The sequence below is a fragment of the Herpailurus yagouaroundi genome, unplaced genomic scaffold, assembly GCF_014898765.1.
Source record: "Herpailurus yagouaroundi ecotype Mexico unplaced genomic scaffold, PumYag 77, whole genome shotgun sequence".
In the NCBI taxonomy this organism is placed as follows: Eukaryota; Metazoa; Chordata; class Mammalia; order Carnivora; family Felidae; genus Herpailurus; species Herpailurus yagouaroundi.
In genome coordinates this window covers 96,170,376-96,189,545 of record NW_024412388.1, presented here as the reverse complement: position 1 = coordinate 96,189,545, position 19,170 = coordinate 96,170,376, and the positions used below count along the sequence as shown (strand labels likewise).

Below are 19,170 nucleotides of genomic sequence, written 5' to 3'. Positions count from 1 at the left end.
CCACTCCATCTGCAGGCCTTTCCTGGGTACCCGCCAGGTGAAGACTGCTCCAGTCTGAGAAGCGTAACGAGAAGGGCAAAACCGGATGCTGCCCTTGAGGACTGTATTGGTTTCCTAAGCCTGCTGGAATAAAGCACCACCAACTGGGTGGCTTAGAACCACGGGAATTCATCCTGTCACCGTTCTGGAGGCTGGAAGTTAGAAATCAAGGTGTTGTAAGACGGGGTCCTTTTTCAGAGGTTCTGAGGGAGAACCCATTCCCTGGCTCTCCCCCAGCTTCTGGTGGTTGCCATCAGTCCCAGACTCGTAGACACGTTATTCCAATCTCCACCACTTTTCCTCTGTGTGTCCGTGTCCACGTTTCCCCCTTCTTATAAAGATGCCAGTCTTGGATTAGAAGCCACCCATGGGGCGCCTGGGTGGCGCAGTCGGTTAAGCGTCCGACTTCAGCCAGGTCACGATCTCGCGGTCCGTGAGTTCGAGCCCCGCGTCGGGCTCTGGGCTGATGGCTCGGAGCCTGGAGCCTGTTTCCGATTCTGTGTCTCCCTCTCTCTCTGCCCCTCCCCCGTTCATGCTCTGTCTCTCTCTGTCCCAAAAATAAAATAAAAAACGTTGAAAAAATTTAAAAAAAAATAAAAAATAAAAAAAGAAGCCACCCTAATGCAGTGTCGCCATCTTAACTTAATTACATCCACAAAGACCCTATTCCAAAATAAAGTCACATCCACAGGTTTGGGGGACTTTGGGGGGGACACGATTCAACCCAGGGAACTTTCAAATGTGAGAGTGAGACGATGTAGCAAAATTGTAGAACCGGTTCGAGTTGGTCTTGGCCTCTTGGGACCCGATTTTCTCAACTGTAAAATGGGATGATAATATCTAACTTGCAGGGAATGATATATGCAAGGCAACTAACACATAGTGGGCACTCAGAAGTAGCAACTAATATTGTTAAAACTAGTATTATCATTATACTATCGTTAGTTGAGCTGCATAGATGTAGGTAACTGTAGCATAGGAGAGGTTCGAGCAAAATACTCTGGAGGGAGATTACATCAGATTGTGGGAAACGGGGTCAGTTTCGTGGAAGCGATGACATTTGAAATGGGCCTGGGCAAGATGGATAGGATCTTGACAGAACCTGCAGGGGAGGGAATTCCAGAAAGTGTGAGCTACAGAAACAAGCCGTGGAGGCAGGAAAGTATAAAGCATTTTGGAGAAGAGCTCCAAGTTCCATTTGGCTGCAACATTGGGAAGTGAATAAAGAGTAATGGTCATTAAGGTTGTTAAGGAGCGTTTGGACCACAGAACATGAGGAGTTTGCCCTTAATTCATAGTCAATGGGGAGCCAATGAATGTTTTTTGGAAGGAGTGACACAATTAAACCAGCATTTAAGAAAATTAATCTGGCTGCAGTGTGCAGGATCAGAGAGCTCTGGAGCAGGGAGGAACCAGCAGAGATCCCCGTGGGAGGTGAGAGCTTCCCTGGTTCCTACTAACGGCTGGAGGTGGCTTATGGAAAGTGCCCTGGCCCCAGTCATGGCTTGGGGTGGCCATGGGGGACAAATCATGCCCCTTTACATTACAGTTACCTCAAGTGAAATGAGGCAGAGAGAGAAAGGCAAATACTGCATGGTATCACTTACACATGGAATCTATTTTTTTCTAAGTCAAACTTCTAGAAACAGGCAATAGGAAAGTGATTGCCAGGGGCTGGGGCGGGTGAAGGTAATAGAGAGTGGTTGGTAAAAGGATATAAACTTTCAGTTATGAGGTGAATAAGGTCTGAGGATCTAATGTCAAATATGATTACAGATCTTCCTTGCCTTATGATGGGGTTACATCCCAATAAACCCATTATTAAGTTGAAAATATTAGAAGTCGAAAATGCACTTAATACATCTAAGCTACAGGAGGTCACAGCTTAGCCTGGCCCGTCTTAAATGTGTTTGAACACTTGCATTAGCCTCCACTTGGGCAAAAGCATCTAACACAGCCTCTTTTACCGTGAAGGGGTGCGTACCTCACGTAGTTAGTTGAATGCTGTACTGGAAGTGACAAACACAGTGGCTGTGGCTGTGCGGGTACAGAATGGTTGTCAGTCTATCGGCTGTTCACCCTCATGATGGTAAGACTGCCTAGGAGCTGCCAACGCCCAGCACCAGAGAGAGGATCATACCCCATATCACTAGGTGGGGAAAAGATCCACATTCGAAGCTGGAAGTATGGTTTCTACTAAATCGTTATTGCTTTCGCACTATCCCAAAGTCAAAATATCGCGAAGTTGAACCATCATAAATCGGGGACCTTAAGTAGTTAATATCGCTGCATTGCACGATTGAAATTTGCTGAGAGAACTTAAGTGTTCTCACGAATGAATGAATGAATGAATGAGGTGATGGATGTGTTAATTAACTAGATGAGGGAATCCTTTCACAAGGATGGACACATACATCAAATCACCACGGTATACACTTTAAATATATCAACAATTTTATTTGTCAGTTTACCTCGATAGGGGCGCCTGGGTGATTCCATCGGTTAAGCATCTGACTCTTGATTTCCGTTCTGGTCATGATCTCATAGTCTGTGAGTTTGAGCCCCACATCAGGCTCTGCACTGGCAGCATGGAGCCTGCTTGGGATTGTGACTCCCTCTCTCTGCACCCCCCTGATCACCCTCTCTCTCTCTCTCTCAAAAGAACAAATAAACATTATATATATGTATATTATATATATATATATTACATATATATTATATATGTATATATGTATGTATACACACACACACACACACACACACACACACACAACCTCGATAAAGCTGAAATTAAAAAAATTTTTTTAAAAAGCTAGGGGCCAGTAATGGGCAGTGGGGGAACTTCAAGCCCTTCCCATGAGGAGGGTATTCTCGGTGTCACAAGACAGCAGCAGGGCCTATGAGCTGCTTTCTCAAGGGCCCCTGGGGGTGTGGACGTGTGAGTCTCTACCCGCAGCTTTGCCTCACCCCTGCTCCCCTCTGCTGCCCCTCTGGGAGGCAGGGCCAGGGGCTGCTCAAGAGCTAGAGCTGTCTTAATTGTTGTACATTAACTGAACTGTCACCTGACCTTACTTTAAAACCCTGTGAATATTTATGAGCGAACTCTTGCTTAATGAAGAGGGGAACAGAGACATTAATGAGCTTTTCTTCCCCCGTTGAGCTTGGGGATTTTTTTTTGTTTGTTTCCTGTCTGTGATCTGAATTCCAGCCACGCCGTACCTTTTTCCCTCCTGCTTCCTCAGAGATGAGAAGACCCTCTGTACCCTTTATACATGTTATTCACGCGGCAGCCGCGAGGCAGCACGGAAACAAAGGTAGAGAGGGGCATGTGTGTACTTGCGTGTGCACACGTGTGAGCACGTGCGGGTGAGAGGCTGTGTGTGCACACATGTGTGAGCTCTCCTGAAAGCAAAGAAGGTCTGTCCGGGTTCAAGGCGAACTGGAAGTTGTTTCTTGTCTTGAGTTGGGCCTCTCAGGGATGAAAGAGAAAGTAAGGCAGGACTGTGGGGTGGGACTGGGCCCCTTGGGCCTTGGGTCTCAAGGGCGTCTTCAGGATCTCCTGACAATGGGACAGGGCCTGAGGCTTGCGTCCCTGCCCTTGGGAGCCTGGGAAGGCTGTGCAGAGAGCGAGCCCAGACCTGCCCTGCCGACCTGGAAGAGAAGGTGAGAGGTACGTGCAACAGCCAGCCCACGGTGGGGAGCAGGAAGGCAAATGTGGGGGGCAGTATACATTCTCACCTGCACCCAGGGAGTTCAGACAACATTGTGGTCCCTCACTCACACCTGTTCCTCTGGTGTCTCAGGCCATCTCCGAGTGATATGACAAGGCCTGGTGATTGCGTAATTGATAGATTGATAGGAAAAAAGCAGAGGAGGCTCTCGGAAAGGTGAAAATCCCACCCCGGTAAAATGTCACGTTGCTTTTCCCTGGCCTTCCTTCAGCCTTTCCACTACTGCGGACTCTCCAGCTCTCCCTGCCTGACTCCCATCTGCTTTTAGCCTGGGATCTGACATTAGTCATGTCGCACTTCAGGGTACGTGTGGCCGAAGCCAGTGGGGATTTGTTCTCCTCCTGCTGGGAAGGAAGGACCAGGGCCTCAGGTCTGGGCACAGGCGGGTCCTCCCAGCCCTGGTCCTCTCCCGCCTCCATCCAGAGACCACCTTCCACCAAATCTCCCCACCCCAATTGTTTCTTCCGCAGCTTCCGCTGCCTGGGACTCACCAGCCCGGGAGAAAGGCTCACAAAGCCCAGCCCCGGGCACTGGCTGGCAAGAGAGTTGATAATACTGTGTGTGCATATGTGTGTGCACATGTGCACATGCACACACATACATGCACACACACACACACACACACACACATATGCACCGCCTGTAGGAACAGCTCACACCTGGTATTGCGCTAAACGACCAGCCCCCGTGCAGTTAACAGACGCTAAAGAAAGAACTACAAAGAGAAAAACTAAACACTGGCTTTGTGGTGTAAGAGCCAGACTAATCACAGCTCTTTGTGAGCGCGCTTTACTATTTATGTCCAATCACATGTGCACAGTGGCTCTTTTGCTTGTCGGTGACGTGATAGATCATTTCTGTCGTAGGTGTCGCTTGACGACAACACAAAACCCTGTGTCCACACACTTGGCTTTCTATCACTCATGTAGTGATTGCGCCCTCCCTTTTTCATCAAGTTTACTTTTTTCTTTTTTCTTTTTTTAAGTTTATGTATTTTTGAGAGAGAGAGAGAGGAGAGCCTTTGCAGCCTGTACAAGAGATCAAACGCTTCCATTTTGTACTTTTATAGGTGTGGGTGTGTGTGGTGGTGACGTGTGGTTATTTTCATGTTCTTGTGGGAGACAGGGAGGTGAAGAAGGAAGAAAGTAAGCTTTGGAAACTTTCAGGCTCAGAGTCAGGTTATGGTATGACTTGTTTAATCCTGGTTTCCTCATCTGTGAAATGGGGATAATATCTGTGACATAGAATTGTGGAGAACATTACATGAACCAACAAAGACTCAGCAGAAGCCCCCTCCAGAAGAGTCTCCCCTTGGCTTCCCCCAGTTTGGGGTGTACCGGTGGGCATGTTTGGGCGCTGATGAAGACCCATAGGTGGTGACCTCCTGGGAGCCATGCCAACCCCTTCTCTGCCCTCCAGTCACCAGTAGAGAGCCTGGCTCAGTCTTCAGGTTCTGCAAATGTCCGTGGAATGAGTGGACCTCTGTATGATGCATGTGGCCTTTACTAGAAGAAACAACAGGTCTGAGTTAATTCTACTCCAACCATCCTCTCTTCCTCGGGTACTTGAGGGCATGCCAGTCTGGGGGTGACCTTTTTCGACCTGATATGTTCAGCTCCTTTCATGAATAAGACTCAAAGGCCTGAGAGGAAAGAAGGAGGAGGCTGAGTGGCAATGGAAGGGTGCGTGGGGAGCTGCCACCAGGCATCCTCAGGGAGAAAGGCTGGGACGCCGGGGCTCATGCCCTTCCCAGGGAGGCAGCATGGTTGCTGGCGTGGGGAGTCTGGGGCCAGGCTGCTTGGTTCACATCCTAGCCCACCCCTCTGAGCAGGAGGTTCAGACACATCCTTGGGCCTCAGCCATCCCTTCTGCCAAAGACAGACAATTAAGTGTTCCTCTCCGAGGCAGGAGGAAGCTACGCTGAGCAAAAGCCTGCCCGCTGTGTTGTGTTCTTTGGTCTAAAGGCACCACATGAGTCAGGGTAAATATAGCCAGGTATTCTACTATTTGATAAAAATATTAGGGCACTGGGCCTTCCTAATATAGCTGAGCAGACACATCCTAGGGACGCAGGCAGAGAAGATAAAGCAGCACGTGCCTCAGCCAGCAAAGCTGCAGGCTGGAGAGACAGATAACCCTGAGGAGAAAGCCGGCCGCCATCTTGGCACCTGGGCCCATGTGCCCTACACCACAGGACGCCTGCAGGACCTATGTAGGGGCTGTGTGTGAGCGTGGGTTCTCTGGCAATAACCTCCAGGCCCCCAAAGCGGCTCTTTAGCCCAGCAGGAGGCGTTTCTGAAGTAATCAGTCCTCTGCTTGAAGTACTTGTTAGAGCCAGATTCATCTGAGAGATAAGAGAATAAGAAGGGGCGCCTGGGTGGCTCGGTCGGTTAAGCGTCCGACTTCGGCTCAGGTCATGATCTCGCCGTCCGTGAGTTCGAGCCCCGCGTCGGGCTCTGTGCTGACGGCTCAGAGCCTGGAGCCTGTTTCTGATTCTGTGTCTCCCTCTCTCTCTGCCCCTCCCCTGTTCATGCTCTGTCTCTCTCTGTCTCAAAAATAAATAAACGTAAAAAAAAAAAAAAAAAGAGAATAAGAAGATGACCGAGGTACCTCAGTTACTCGTCACTCAGCCAGTCGCTCACGCGGCACCCACTGTATGAAGGACTCCCGCTGGAGAAAGTCAGACACGGCTCGGGTTCTCGAGACCCACCCAGGCCTTATCCCCAGAGGTGTCTGCCCCGCGAATGTTTTCTCTCATTACGGGGAGGGATCTGCAGCGCTTTCCCAGGCCTCCTGGGGGTGCCCCCTGGAGACCCCACTCGAGCGTGTTGCTGCCTCTGCTGTGTGTGTTGCTTCCTGAGCTGTATTCATCTGTTTATATGTTGGGCTCCTCCACTGGTCCGCACCTTCCTAGGCCTGTCCCACCTTCCCGTGCCCCGTGTCCAGACAAATCCTGGCACATGGAGCAGGGGAGTGGACACCTGCGTATCTGGCTCCGATGGTGGGCTCCCTGAGGGCAGGCCCCTTTCCTTTGTTTATCCCTGTACCCTAGGGCCCGGCGCATCATAAGCGATGTCCATCTGATGAGTGACTGGGGCATTCAGCAGATCTGTGAAAGCTCAGAAACAGCACCAGCGTGGGGGGGAGGGGTGGGACCCCGCAGTAGAGGGAGGTACTGTGTGCAAAGCATTCAGCCTGACAAAGGATAAGCACTCACTGAGTACTATTATTGTTACCTTGAGCAAGCCACTGAATGCCTCGGAGCCTCAGTTTCTTCGTCTATAAAATGGGAGAGGAATCCCAGCTGCCACGGGATTCTTGGGGGTGAAGCCTGCTTGGCTCCTGACACAGCCCAGTTAGTGTCAGCTGAACCCATCCAGCAGCCTTTGACCCAAGGAGAGAGCTGGGGGCAGGGCAGGGCAGGGGGCACCCAGAGCAGAGCCCCCTCACCTGGAACAGGTGTGAGAGGCATGGGCCTCTGTGGCTGAGCAGGCCTAGGCCAACTAGAGCCTCGGGCTGCTGGCCCCTAGCTACAGACGGCTGCCCCTGCTGACCCCGGTGTCCTGGACGCAGATGACATTTTGCACATGCGCGACGATGTGAAGACGGTCGGGAGGTCTGACCCGGAAAACCAGATGCCCCAGCTGAGGGAGAGAAGGCTTGGCCTGGGCTCGGATGTTCAGCCTCCTCGTTGCCATGGCTCCTTTGTGACTCTTCATGTATTTTTTAAAAATACGTAATTTCCTAAAGGGAAATTAAATTGGATTGTGCATTCATTTGAGGGACTATAGTCTGAGTGGCTGACCAGAACTGCTGGCTTCTAATCCTCGCTAGGGGTCAGAGGGCGGTCTGGGGGCCTCCTGCAGCCCCTGGGTGAACTCTTCCCCACCCCCACCCCACACAGGGCGTTCCCACCCGGCGGGGCCTTCAGCTGAGCTCCCCCTGCTCTTCTCCAGCTGGCTTCCCAGAGCCTGGGGTTACTTCAGCCCTGTGGCGGGCATCCGCTCCTTCACCCAGGACCCTGAACCAGCTGTGCCTGCCAGCACGTTCCAGGCGGCTGGCCCTGGCCTGGCGGGGGTGAGGTTCTCCCAGGATGCCGGAAGAACACCCTTCTGAGTGTTCCCGGGGGCCGAGCAAGAGAAATCCAAGCCTATGTGTGTCAGCCTATGCCCAGCAGCCAGTTGCGGTGGGGCTTTGGTGCTGGGTGAAGCAGGACTGGGTTTGAGGCCTGGTTCTACTGCTCACAAGCCGGTGACCTCAGTGAAGTTATTAAACAAATGAGCCCTATGGTTACCATCTACGAAATGAGGGTGGTAAGAGAACCTACTTGGTTGAGCCCTTGTAGAGGTTAAGATGTCAACGGTCCGGATGAAGAAAAGTGCTAGCACAGTGCACGGCTTACAGCAAGCACTCAGTACATGTGCAGTGCCCTTATTTTTACTGATTGCCTACGTTGGGCAGGGATCCTGCCCTGGCCGGCCCTGGAGGAAAGCCACGTTGCAGTCTGATTGCTCCTTAACACTGACCCTCAGCACCAAAGCCCTTCGACAGCTCCATCTTGGGCAGCGGTGGGTGCACAGGGACTCCACGGTCCTTGCTAGTGAGGGGTGGCACACGGGACCACTTAGCGTAGGGGCAGAACCAACTGAGTGGCTGACCTTAGGGGTGCGAATGCCAGCTCCTCCAGCGTGCCCAGCGGATCCAGGGAGACGATCCTGACATCCCCTTGCCTCCTTACCCCTGCTGTTGCCGAAAGCCAGCGGGCAGGCCCTTCCTGGCCCAGCACAACCACTGCTCCCCTGGGATTTACTAGGCACCAGCCCCATGGGAGCATCACCCCGCCCAGGAATTAGCATCAGTTTTCAGGAAAGAAACTCCGAGAGACTGGTCCCGCGGTTCACTACAGGTAGCGTAGCCAGACTCGCCCCTGCTGGTTCTTAAGCCCCACATCACATCCCACTGCTCCCCAGTCTGCTGGAATCACTTGGTGCCGGGCCAGGAGACAGGGGTGGGGAGAAGGAAAGGAGATGTTCGAGTCTGAATTCTCTCGGCCCCAAACTCTCCAAGAGAAATGCCAGTGTTGCTCACCTATTCCCCGTGAGTAATACCTCTCCAGGGGAAGTTTAAAATAGAACTTTAGTCATACCTTAATGAAGCTGATTGATTTCTAAAAACAACCAAGCCCTGGTCCTCTGCAGCCGAGACTGCTGGGCGCTGACGGAGAGGGCAGAGGCACAGACTGTCCATCCCCAGCAGGATGGTGAAGAGCACATTTGGCTCAGGGGTTCCATGACGGCATTCACCCAGGACCCGGAAACACATACTCTAACCCCGTGGACTGGCCCACCGTCACCCTTTCATTCCCCACCCTTCACTGAGCCCAATACCCAGGTAAGGGGAGGGTGACCCGGCACAGATAACGCAGGGTTAACTCATCGAGTGTGTTTCTTGAGCACCTACTATATGCCAGCCACTGTCGGGGTTGCCTGGGTTTGAGCAGCAAATAGAAAAGGTACCAGCTTCTGGGTTTATATAGCGTTTTCCGGTTTTGTCCACATTCCTTGACATCTTTTGTCCCATTATACGGTCAGTGGAACAATGTATGTGATAAACACCCGGCCTCGATCTGGTATATTGTTGCCCCACTCGGTGAGCATGAATCCTCTTTTCTTCCTGTGTACAAGTGACACAGGGGTCACCCCACCTCTGGAGCCGATGAGGGAAGTAAAGCAGGAATTGCCATCGAGGGATAGCAGCAGAACCAGGGCCTCCCTCGAACGGCACTCCTTCGATCTCCGCTCCCTCACCCAACTGTTTTACACAGATAAAATCTGCTTAAATTGACTATTGATTGTGGTGTGAGGAAGGCGTCCCAGCCCAGCCGGGCGGGTGAGTCAGCCTGACGGAGGCCTAAGCAGCTGGAGGGGGTGATAGGCAAGGGCTGGAGGGAGCATACATATGAGACCAATTATTTCAGCCCCCAGTTATTAGCTCGCCTCCTCTCACAGCTGCCACAACCCTTCACAGCGAAGACCCCAATTTGTTAGACCCCAGGGAGAGTCCCAGCTTTCTGTGTGTGTGTGTGTGCGCGCGCGCGCGCACACACACACACACACACACACACACACACACAAAACCCCAGGCACAGTCTAGAAAAGATATAGCCAACTTTTACTCTTATTTTAAGCTACTCAGTGGAATGTGCCTTTGCCTTTTCTGTTATTAAAGCCTTGGGCTGACGGCCGCAAACCAACTCCTGAGGTCCTGGGAGGCTACTCTGTCCTCCCCCTTTGCAGAGATGTCTGTAAGAAACACTGCATTTGCTGTTAGCTCCAGGGCTGGAGAAAGGCATTTGCCACCTTCCTGGGCTCAGCTAATTGGCTGTAGATCATCACCGAGAAGAGGAGGGATGGTTCCCAGAGACCTGCTGTCTCTCCAGCCGAGATGGATGCTTGGGGAGAAATTCAAGGCCTGACAGCCTGTGCCCAGCGTGGACCATTGGCTATAGCCTTTGGGCAAAAGTGGGTGAATGGAGCCCAGAGCGAGGCTCCTTCCTCTGCCATGGGTCCCAGGGCAACCAGGAACCACTCCTCAAGGTAGTCAGTCTCAGCATGAGGGACCTGCCCTCCTCCAGCAAGGTAAAGGCCCATTCTATAAGGAGAGATTAAATAGTCGCTGGGTCCAGGAACTAATCCAGTCCCAAATCAGAAGAAGGAAATAAAAGCTGGGGGAAAGGGGGCTTAGCAAGAGACACAGCACCCTCCCCCCAGTTTATTTGAGATAGAGCCACAAATCGATCCAGAAGCCTCTCCCACACTGACCCCTTGGTTATCTGCTCCATGATCAGGGGCAGAAGGGGCAGACAGGAGTCCAGGCAGCTCATCCATCCTTGGTCTCAGTAATTTCCTGTCCACAGTGGCAATGCTGGACCAGGAAGCGGCTTCTTACTTGAAATTTCCGGTGCTGCCTTTGGAGCCCAGGAGAGGCTGTGAAAAACCATTTTGGCCAGACTAGATATCAGTAGTGAATGAAGAGGGCCCTAGAGCAGGCCAGGCACAACAAGGTGCCATCGGGGCTGCCGCATCTCCAGTGAGTGCGGGGGCCCTGTCCTGATCGTCTGGGAGTCCCCGGCTCTCGGCCTGGTGCCTGACACACAAAGGCCATTAACCAGCATTGTTTAAACTGAGACACCTGTCCTTGTTCTTGGAGAACCCTTGATCAAATGAGTCGGTGAATGCACGTGCGTGTGTGCACAACTACATACACACACCACACAGAGGAAAAGGGACGCAATTTTTTTCTAAGGCCAGAAAAATAATTGTCAGCTATTAAAACAGAACAGATGAGGCCAGGGCATTGGATTCTATAGTTCCCTCAGGCTCTTACTCATCAAAAGGCAACATTTCTCTGTCGCCTACACAAAGCACCTCCCTAGACTCCCACCCTGACCTGCTGGGGCAGCCCAGCACCCACCCCAAAGCCCCTCACAACTCCCCACCACCCCACCCCTGCCTTCCTCAAACTCAGCTCAGCCCAGCATCCTTCTCTTTCTCTCCCAGAGCCAATCCCAGCCCTACGGGATCTCACATCAGGCTTATGGCAGAGGACACAGCCATTGGCCCTGGTTCTGCCTCAGTTCTCTCTGGTTGTGTCCTTGAGGCCAGGAGTCTGAGATGACCCAGATCAGGGGTAGGGTTCAGGGCATCCCTATCCCTCTTGCTCCAGCACTTGGAAACGAAGGGCACACAGGAAGTCAAGTGCATCTCTGGACCTCTCATCTCTGGCAGGGCCCACTTGTGAATTTCAAAGGCCCTGGACAGCCAGATGCAGGGGGGGGAGGGCAGGGCACTGCGGTGGGAAGGGGGCTGTGGAACAGAAGTACTGCCTGCTGAGTTGACGGCACGAGGATGGTGGTGATTTCATTGGTCTCACTAATGGCCATCTGTAGCCACTCCCACTCACCAGCTTGGCTCATCAGAATTTCCAGAATGACCAGAAGCTGTGCAGGAAGAGGACAGCAGGGCCTAGGAGAGCCCATGTGTGTTCCCTGTTGACCCTGAACCCGGAAGCATTTACAACAGCTCTTGGTCACTGGTTGCTTCCACTGCCAGTCATCGACAGGGGCACAGGATCCAGAAGCAGACCATATTCTGGAATTCAACACTCTTTTCCTCAGAGCAATGCCTCCAATAAGAAAGCCCTTGCATTCGTATGTAATCGTGGCAAAGAGGAGGAATGAGCTTGTGGACCAGGAAACTTTTGACCCAGGGGCATAGTTTTGGATGTGACTTTAGTTCTTGAATTCATTGATCTCAAGAAGTAAATGAGTTCTTGGCGATATGAATAAACAAGCACAAAGATGCTGAGAAAATCCAGAATAATGGAGTGATGGATGTCAAGCCAGATGAATCAGGAAAGATTTCCTGAAATAAGAAACACTTTTTAGTACTCGAAAGAGGAAACAGAATGAAACTAACGCGTATTGAGTTTCTACATCTGCATGTCTGGCTTTGAACAAGGCACAAGTACTTTCTCATTTGTTCCTGTGTGCTACGTTCTGGATAGTTCCTTCCAACTTTGAGTGCAATGATTTTGTCTTCAGCTGTGCCTAATCTACACTCAACTCCATCCGTCAAGTGCTTAGTTTGGGTTGTGTTGGTTTTTTAGTTCTAGAATCTCTGTTTGGATTTCTTCAAAATCGCTAGATCTGCTTTTTAGTTTCCCTGCCCTGACAAAATTTTCAAGCTTGCTGTTTATTCCTTTGAATTGTAAACATAGCTGTCTCTGGGTGATAATTCCAACATTTCAAGTGTATGTGCCTCTCTTTGTTATCTGTTATTTCTTCTGGTTCTCTCTCATAGTGTCTTCTCTCCCTGTGTTTTTTGACTCTGTGCTGGACAATACATTTCTTTTTTTTTTTTTTTAATATTTACTTATTTTTGAGAGAGAGAGAGAGAGAGAATGAGCAGGGAAGGGGCAGAGAGAGACAGAAACCCAGAATCTGAAGCAAGCCCCAGGCTCTGAGCTGTCAGCACAGAGCCCAACGAGGGGCTCCAACCCATGAGCTGTGAGATCATGACCTTTGCCAAATTTGGACACTTATCTGACTGAGCTACTCAGGTGCCCCTCAACATTGCTTAGAGGAATAATCTGTAGCATAGGATGAGAGTATCCTTTCTTCAGAGAGGATTCTAGTTTGCTTCTGTAAGGCACTTGGGAATTCTACCAGTCCAGGACTACCTTAAATCTGAATATCTGTACCCAAATTCAAGGCTGTGTCCATGGAAGGGAATATTTTCAGTTCATCTTTACCCTGAAAGTGAAGCCCTTCAGGACCCTAACTTTGAAAGAAGTGGAGAGTATTTATTCAGGCTTCCCACCTGGAGGGGAGAGGAGATACTGCAAAATCCACAGTTCATTTTTGTCACTGTGACTTCTGAATTAATTTATTTTTCAAAGGCAAGGGTGGGGTCAAGTACTGGGCTCACCTCTCTGAGCTCTCACCTCCTCAGAGACTATGATCCGATGATTCCCCACTGATGATCTAAGATGTTTGTTGCATTTCATCCAGCTTTTTATTTGTCCTCAGCAGGAAGGGTTTATTCAAATCACTTAACTTTCCATTCCTGGAAGCAGATGCCGTGTCTCTCATTTTCCCTTACAGTGATCGGGTGAGGTGAGCATATAGGAATATTCCCATTTTACAGATGAGAAAATGAGGGGCGGAAACTGACCGAGTCAAGCGGTCCCCCCGGTGGAGGATACAAGAGTTGAATCAAGACTGTTCTGAGCCCGAAGCCCGCAGTTTTCCCACTCTTCCATGCTTGGGAATAGAAAAGAGGAGCAGGAAAGGTATTTGAAGTGTCCATGAAGGGCTCAGAGGGAGCTGGGGGAGCTGGGCAGGGAGCACCATGCACAGCTGCGTCCACAGAACAGAGCTTCCTCGTCAAAAGAAAAATCCCCGAGTGGAAATGGCAGGCCAGCTGAGCAGGTGCTCTCCACTGGGGGGCAGGAATCCCAGTGCCCCCTCGAGTGACCCTGTTCCTGGGGAAACAGCTGCTCCTTGCAGAGCTGAGTGTACAGGAGGCAGGTGAACATCCAGGTCGGGACAGATGTGCTCCCCTGGAGAGAGTGCCCCATGGGGGGTGGGGCTCTGGGCTCACATGGCAGCAGGGCCTGGGAGGGAGGCCAGAGCGGGGTTCCGATGAGGCCTAATGGGAACCACACAGAGCCTGCTCCCCACCTTCCTCTCTCCTCTTCCTGCCTCCTTGTCCCCCTGCTTCCTGGAAGTCACCCAACAGCCCCTCCAGAACACTTCGGTCCCAAGGCCTCTGAGTTTATGAAACTGTTAACACATTCAGTAATTACTTCTCCCCTTTGCCACAAGCCGGAGGCTGCATTTTTGTCCTGCAGCAACAGCGGGAATTCGCTTCAGCGCTTGCTCTAAGCCCACAGCCAACAGCAGACTGGACCCTCTGCGTCCCTCCCCTCCCAGCAGTAATCTTGCTCTCAAGTAAAAGTTTGCTTTCTCCCTAAAGTTGAAGGCCTCTGCTGAGCCAAGCTCTTTAAAGGCAGTGGATTTATGGCCCTAGAGGACTTTCCTTTTGCACTTGGTAATATTTCTAAGATTAATTTTCACCCCGTCCACACAGGAGCTCATTAACACACAGAGGGTGTGTGTCTCAGTCTGACTGTGTGGGGCTCAGTGGGGGCCCTATCAGCCAGGAGACAGGGGTGTGGACTGGGAAGCCAAGCGGGGTAGGGGGCCAGGGGGTTCTGGGTACATGCCCAGGTTGCGGCCATGGCTCTTTGCCAGGCCCTGGAAGATTTCCTCCCTGCACTGTCCCCACGTGTCCCCTCCCCAGTGGACTGAGGCTGAGATGCATGCGTTTTCCTCTTGCAGATTTTCTAACTCGCTTTTTCCCCATCGGGGTTGCTGTTTCATCAAGATTAATAGTCGATTGAGTCATTTGTAAAGGGGCCTTTTGATGAAGAGGAAGCACATAAATAAACTCTGCCCGTCACTTAGGCCGCCCTTTCCTCATGCCACCTGGTTCTGCTTTGCAGCCCAGAAGCCCTCTGCCCTTTATTCGATACACCATCACCCTGCAGCGGCTTGCCCGTCCCAACAGTTGCGTGCACAGGCCCTCCAGGGGCCGCAGGAGAAGCGCCGCGCAGGGAGGCGGGCGGGGCGGGGGGGGGGAGCTGTGCAGCCTTGTCGGAGCCGTGTGTTCTGGGTCCAGCATCCTTCCCTCACGGCAAGGCAGTGGTCAAGAGCATGGGCACCAATTCCAGTTCTGCTGTCTATTACCTGTGGGATTTGGGGATTGTTACTTCTCCTTGCTGAGCCTCAGTTTCCTAATGTGCAAAGTGGGGATCGTCACAGACCGTGTCCTGGGGCGTTGGGGGATTCAGTAAGTGAATGCGCATGGAGTCCTTGGGCCAGGGCCTGGTACTTTGCTCACGTGCTCCTGGCCTTCACTTGGGGCTGGCTGTTTCCCACAGAGGTTACCAACCGGGGGCGCCATGTAGAGCCATGCAGAGCCATGGGACTGGCCAGCATGTTCCCTTCCCTGCAGCTGCAGCCCCATGAAGCCCACATCTCTGAAGGTGACTTGAAGGGTGCGGGGCAAAATGTTATAAAGGAAGGGTCCAGAGTGCAGAGGCTCCGTGACAATGCAGTGTGTGTGTGCAGTCGCATCGAGGTTTGGGGAGTCTGAGAGATGCAGGGCCCAAGCCCATGAGCCTCCCTCCATTCAGATCTAATTAAATGAAATATTGACAACATGGAGAACATACTGGCAGGGATGACGGAAGGCACGGAAACAGGGGAGCCCTTGACCGAAGCATCCTCGGTCACCTTGGCAAGAGCCAGAGAGGAGCTGGGAAGGGGTGAATGTGGAGGAGTAACATGCCGAGGACAGGGGGATATGAAGGAGGTCTTGGTCCGAGGGGCAAAAAGTTGGGCAGCTCCCGCCCTCGGTTGTTGATTGAGTGCTTTCTAATTCGCCCAGCCCTGTGTTTTCGCTGTATAGGAGAATACAAAATAGCAAAGGACACAGCCCTGCCCTCAAGAAGCAAGAATCTGGTTGGCAACACAAGCCCCTCTCCCCCAACATTAAATAAGCAACAAGGGATTTTGCAGGACTGTGTGTCATACATGAAAAATGAGCAGTGGCTTCAGCCATCTCTGAAAATGAGGGGGTTGGAGTAGATGGTTCTTCTTTGAACTAAGTTTAACTTTTTAGCCTCTTATTACGGAAGATCTCAAGCATATACCAAAGTAGGGAGAGTGGTCAGTGAAGCCCCACATACCTACCTACCTGACTGCATCTTGTTTCTCCTCGTGTGCCTTTCATTCCTGGAGTATTTTAAAGCAAATTCCAGAGATGTATCATTTGCCCCATAATTCTCCAGTATGCGTGGAGCATAGGATATTTTAGGTTTCTTCCAGCTCTGATCTGGTGTGAGTGCAGGTGCGGGGGTGAATGGCAGAGTATTTCTCTGGAGGGGTGAGGAGGAAGTGACATGTCCATCTAGGGTTTGATGGACGTGGGGAACGCTATTTTATGCACACACGGGCACGCACACAGGCACATTCAACCAGCAGCCCCAAGAACCACCTCTAACCAGCCCAAGATTATCTTTACTGTTCCTAGCAGACCTCAGCCCAGAGAATTCTGGCTGGAACAGCTTGGACATAAGGATCCAAAAGAGAGTCGAAAAGAAGTGGCTAAACATCCATTTCTTCAGCAACCATGTGATGACCCCACTACCTACCTAACAGGCATTGTGGTTAGCACTGAGGGAGCAGAGGTGACCCAGGCAGGCAGGGCCCCTGCTGTCACCGGCGACATGGGGAGACAGGGAAGGGGGTGAGGGCAGAGAGCAGACAGCCTGGTACTCACAGGGAGTGTCTGCGGTGTCACATCAAGAAGCAGCTCACCAGAAGCAGAGGGTAAGACAGCGAGTGAGAGAGAGAGAGAGAGAGAGAGAGAGAGAGAGAGTGGCTCTGAGACCCAGAGACTAATGATAGAGGGAAGAGACCAGGCTGCTGGCCCTTCCAGGCAGGTGTGGGAGGGCCCGGACATCTACTGAGAGCCCTGGGAGCGGCCCCCTCACCCTTTCCTCCTCCAGCCGCCTCCAGTGGGGTCAGGCAAGACAGAGTCCAGCCCACAGCTCATGTCCACCTTCCAGAGCCAGAGAAACACTTCAGGGGAGTGATAAAGGCTCAGTGAATGTAGGGAGCTAAATCAGACCAGACCCGGAAGCGCTGAGCCCGGGGCTAGCCGCGTGCAAGATGCCGAAGGATCCTTCTGGGTTTTCCCACAGCTCGGCAGAAACCTTAACTTGGCCGCAAGCCCCGGAGCAGGATTTTAAGTGCCTGAGATGAGGTTAGAGGTAATAGTTAAGTGTCTTGGGGGACCCAGGAATTTAATTCCACTACGGGCTCAAGGCTGAATTTCATCTAGCACCGCAACAGTGCCTGTGCTGGAGTAACACACAAGTGAGAGCCCCCCTCTTCGCTACCATGACGTCAGGTTCATGAGGCACCTACTATGTGCCTCGCGCTGCACCAGGCCTGCTCTCATGCCACTGCTCACCTAGCGGGGAGCATGGCATTAATCCACAGTCGTGTAAATGCCGTGCTGCAGGTGCTGTGAGTGCGTAGGGACCATCCCCTGCAAGGAGACGTTGTTCCTGGTTTTACAACCGAGGGATCGCTCACAGGGCTAAGTCACCAGCCCAGAGTTGCACAGAGAGAGAAGCAAGTTTCCAACGCGAAGCCCATGTTCTTGGCGTGCCACTGCGTTCTCCCACGCCTGGGGCCTGCCAAGGAAGGGAGGACAGGTAGGTGTGAAACAGTGGCCTCCGGCATAGGCCAAATGCAATGGGCAGCCACGGCATGACTGAGCAGCTCCAAGGAGGGCTGTCCAGCTGGCAGAGGGACAGACACACTCTGTGACTCCCACGGCAGGACTAGGACTTACAGGTGCAAGTTGCAGGTAAACTGACAATGTGAGGCTCCCATCCATGACCCAGATTGTTTCGTGCAGAAGAATGACTAAGCTCTCAGTTAGAGCTGAGTTATGACTCGTTATAATAGTTACATAATTGTAACTAGTTATATATATGGATAACTAGAGTTTACATATAGATGGTAACTATAAACTATATATAGAACTAGTTATAACTAAGGTCACCTCACAGTTTATAAAGAGCTTTTACAGACGTGAGGTTCGTAACAACCCTGTGAGGTAGTTCACTGCGATGCCATTTTTCAGATGAGCAAACTGAGGAAGCTCCTGATTGCCGGAGGTCTTAGCTGAGTAGGAAGAGCAAGGACTTAAGCAAAGGTCCGTCTGACCCCAAAGCCAGTGCAAGAGAGGTCCCTGGAGGGTGGGAAAAAGGTTGATAGGCCACCGGAGAGGATCCCATGCCACCTTGAGACTCTGAGACAATGGGGACGAAGAGCAGTTCTGATAAGGCCTAAAGGAAGAGGGAGAACAGCTCCTGGTTCCTAGGGTGTAAGGTGGGAGGAAGAGGAGGGAGAACACCCACGACGAGGGAGGGAGGTATTAGTGCAGAGTAGAAGGGAGGGGGCCTCTGTCTGGTCAGCAGAGCCGAGTTATATAATGAGTGGGGACACCTGGTGGCCATATATAGGGTCCAGTGGCCACATCGCTTAGCCCCTTTAGCTGTTGTGGCCTGGGGCTAAGACTCTTCTCAGTCCTGGGGCACCTGGGTGGCTCAGTCGGCTGAGCGTCCAACTTCGGCTCAGGTCATGATCTTGGAGTTGTTCAGTTCTAGCCCCATATCAGGCTCTCTGCTGTCAGCACAGAGCCTGCTTCTCTGATCCTCTGTCCCACCTGCCCCCCCCCCCGCGCCGCCCCCCGGCGCGCGTGCTGTCTCTCAAAAAAATAAAATAAAATAAAATAAAATAGGGACACCTGGGTGGCTCAGTTAGTTAAGCTCGTGGGTTCGAGCCCGGTGTCAATCTCTGAGCTGGCAGTGTGGAGCCTGCTTGGGATTCTCTCTCTTCCTCTTTTGCTGCCTCTCCCCCATTTGTGCTTCCTCTCTCTCTCTCTCTCAAATAAACTTAAAAAAAAATCTTTTAAAAAATAAGTGAAATACAGTAAGACTCCTCTCAGCCCCGCACCCTTGCGTCCTGCCCACTCCCGTCCTGCCTGTCACCTCCACCACCGTCTCGCTGGAGCCACACAAGAAAGTGATGTGCTAACAGAGGCAAGACCAGACCTTCAGAGAAAGTCCACATCCACAAGTACTCGGTCCACAAGAATTTGTGTGCTTTTCCACCTACTCACTCCAGCCTCTGCCCCAGCTGCCTGTCCCTCCGTGGACGGTCCCCTCACTGCTCTGTCCCCTTTAGTTGTGCCGT

General features: G+C 51.8%; 1 protein-coding gene across 3 annotated transcripts in view; it reads left to right on the top strand.

The window, feature by feature from the left end:
- The window catches only part of KCND3 (potassium voltage-gated channel subfamily D member 3), a 208,805-nt gene that overhangs the window by 166,239 nt on the left and 23,396 nt on the right, over positions 1-19,170 (top strand). The gene's annotated exons all lie outside the window — the stretch shown is intronic.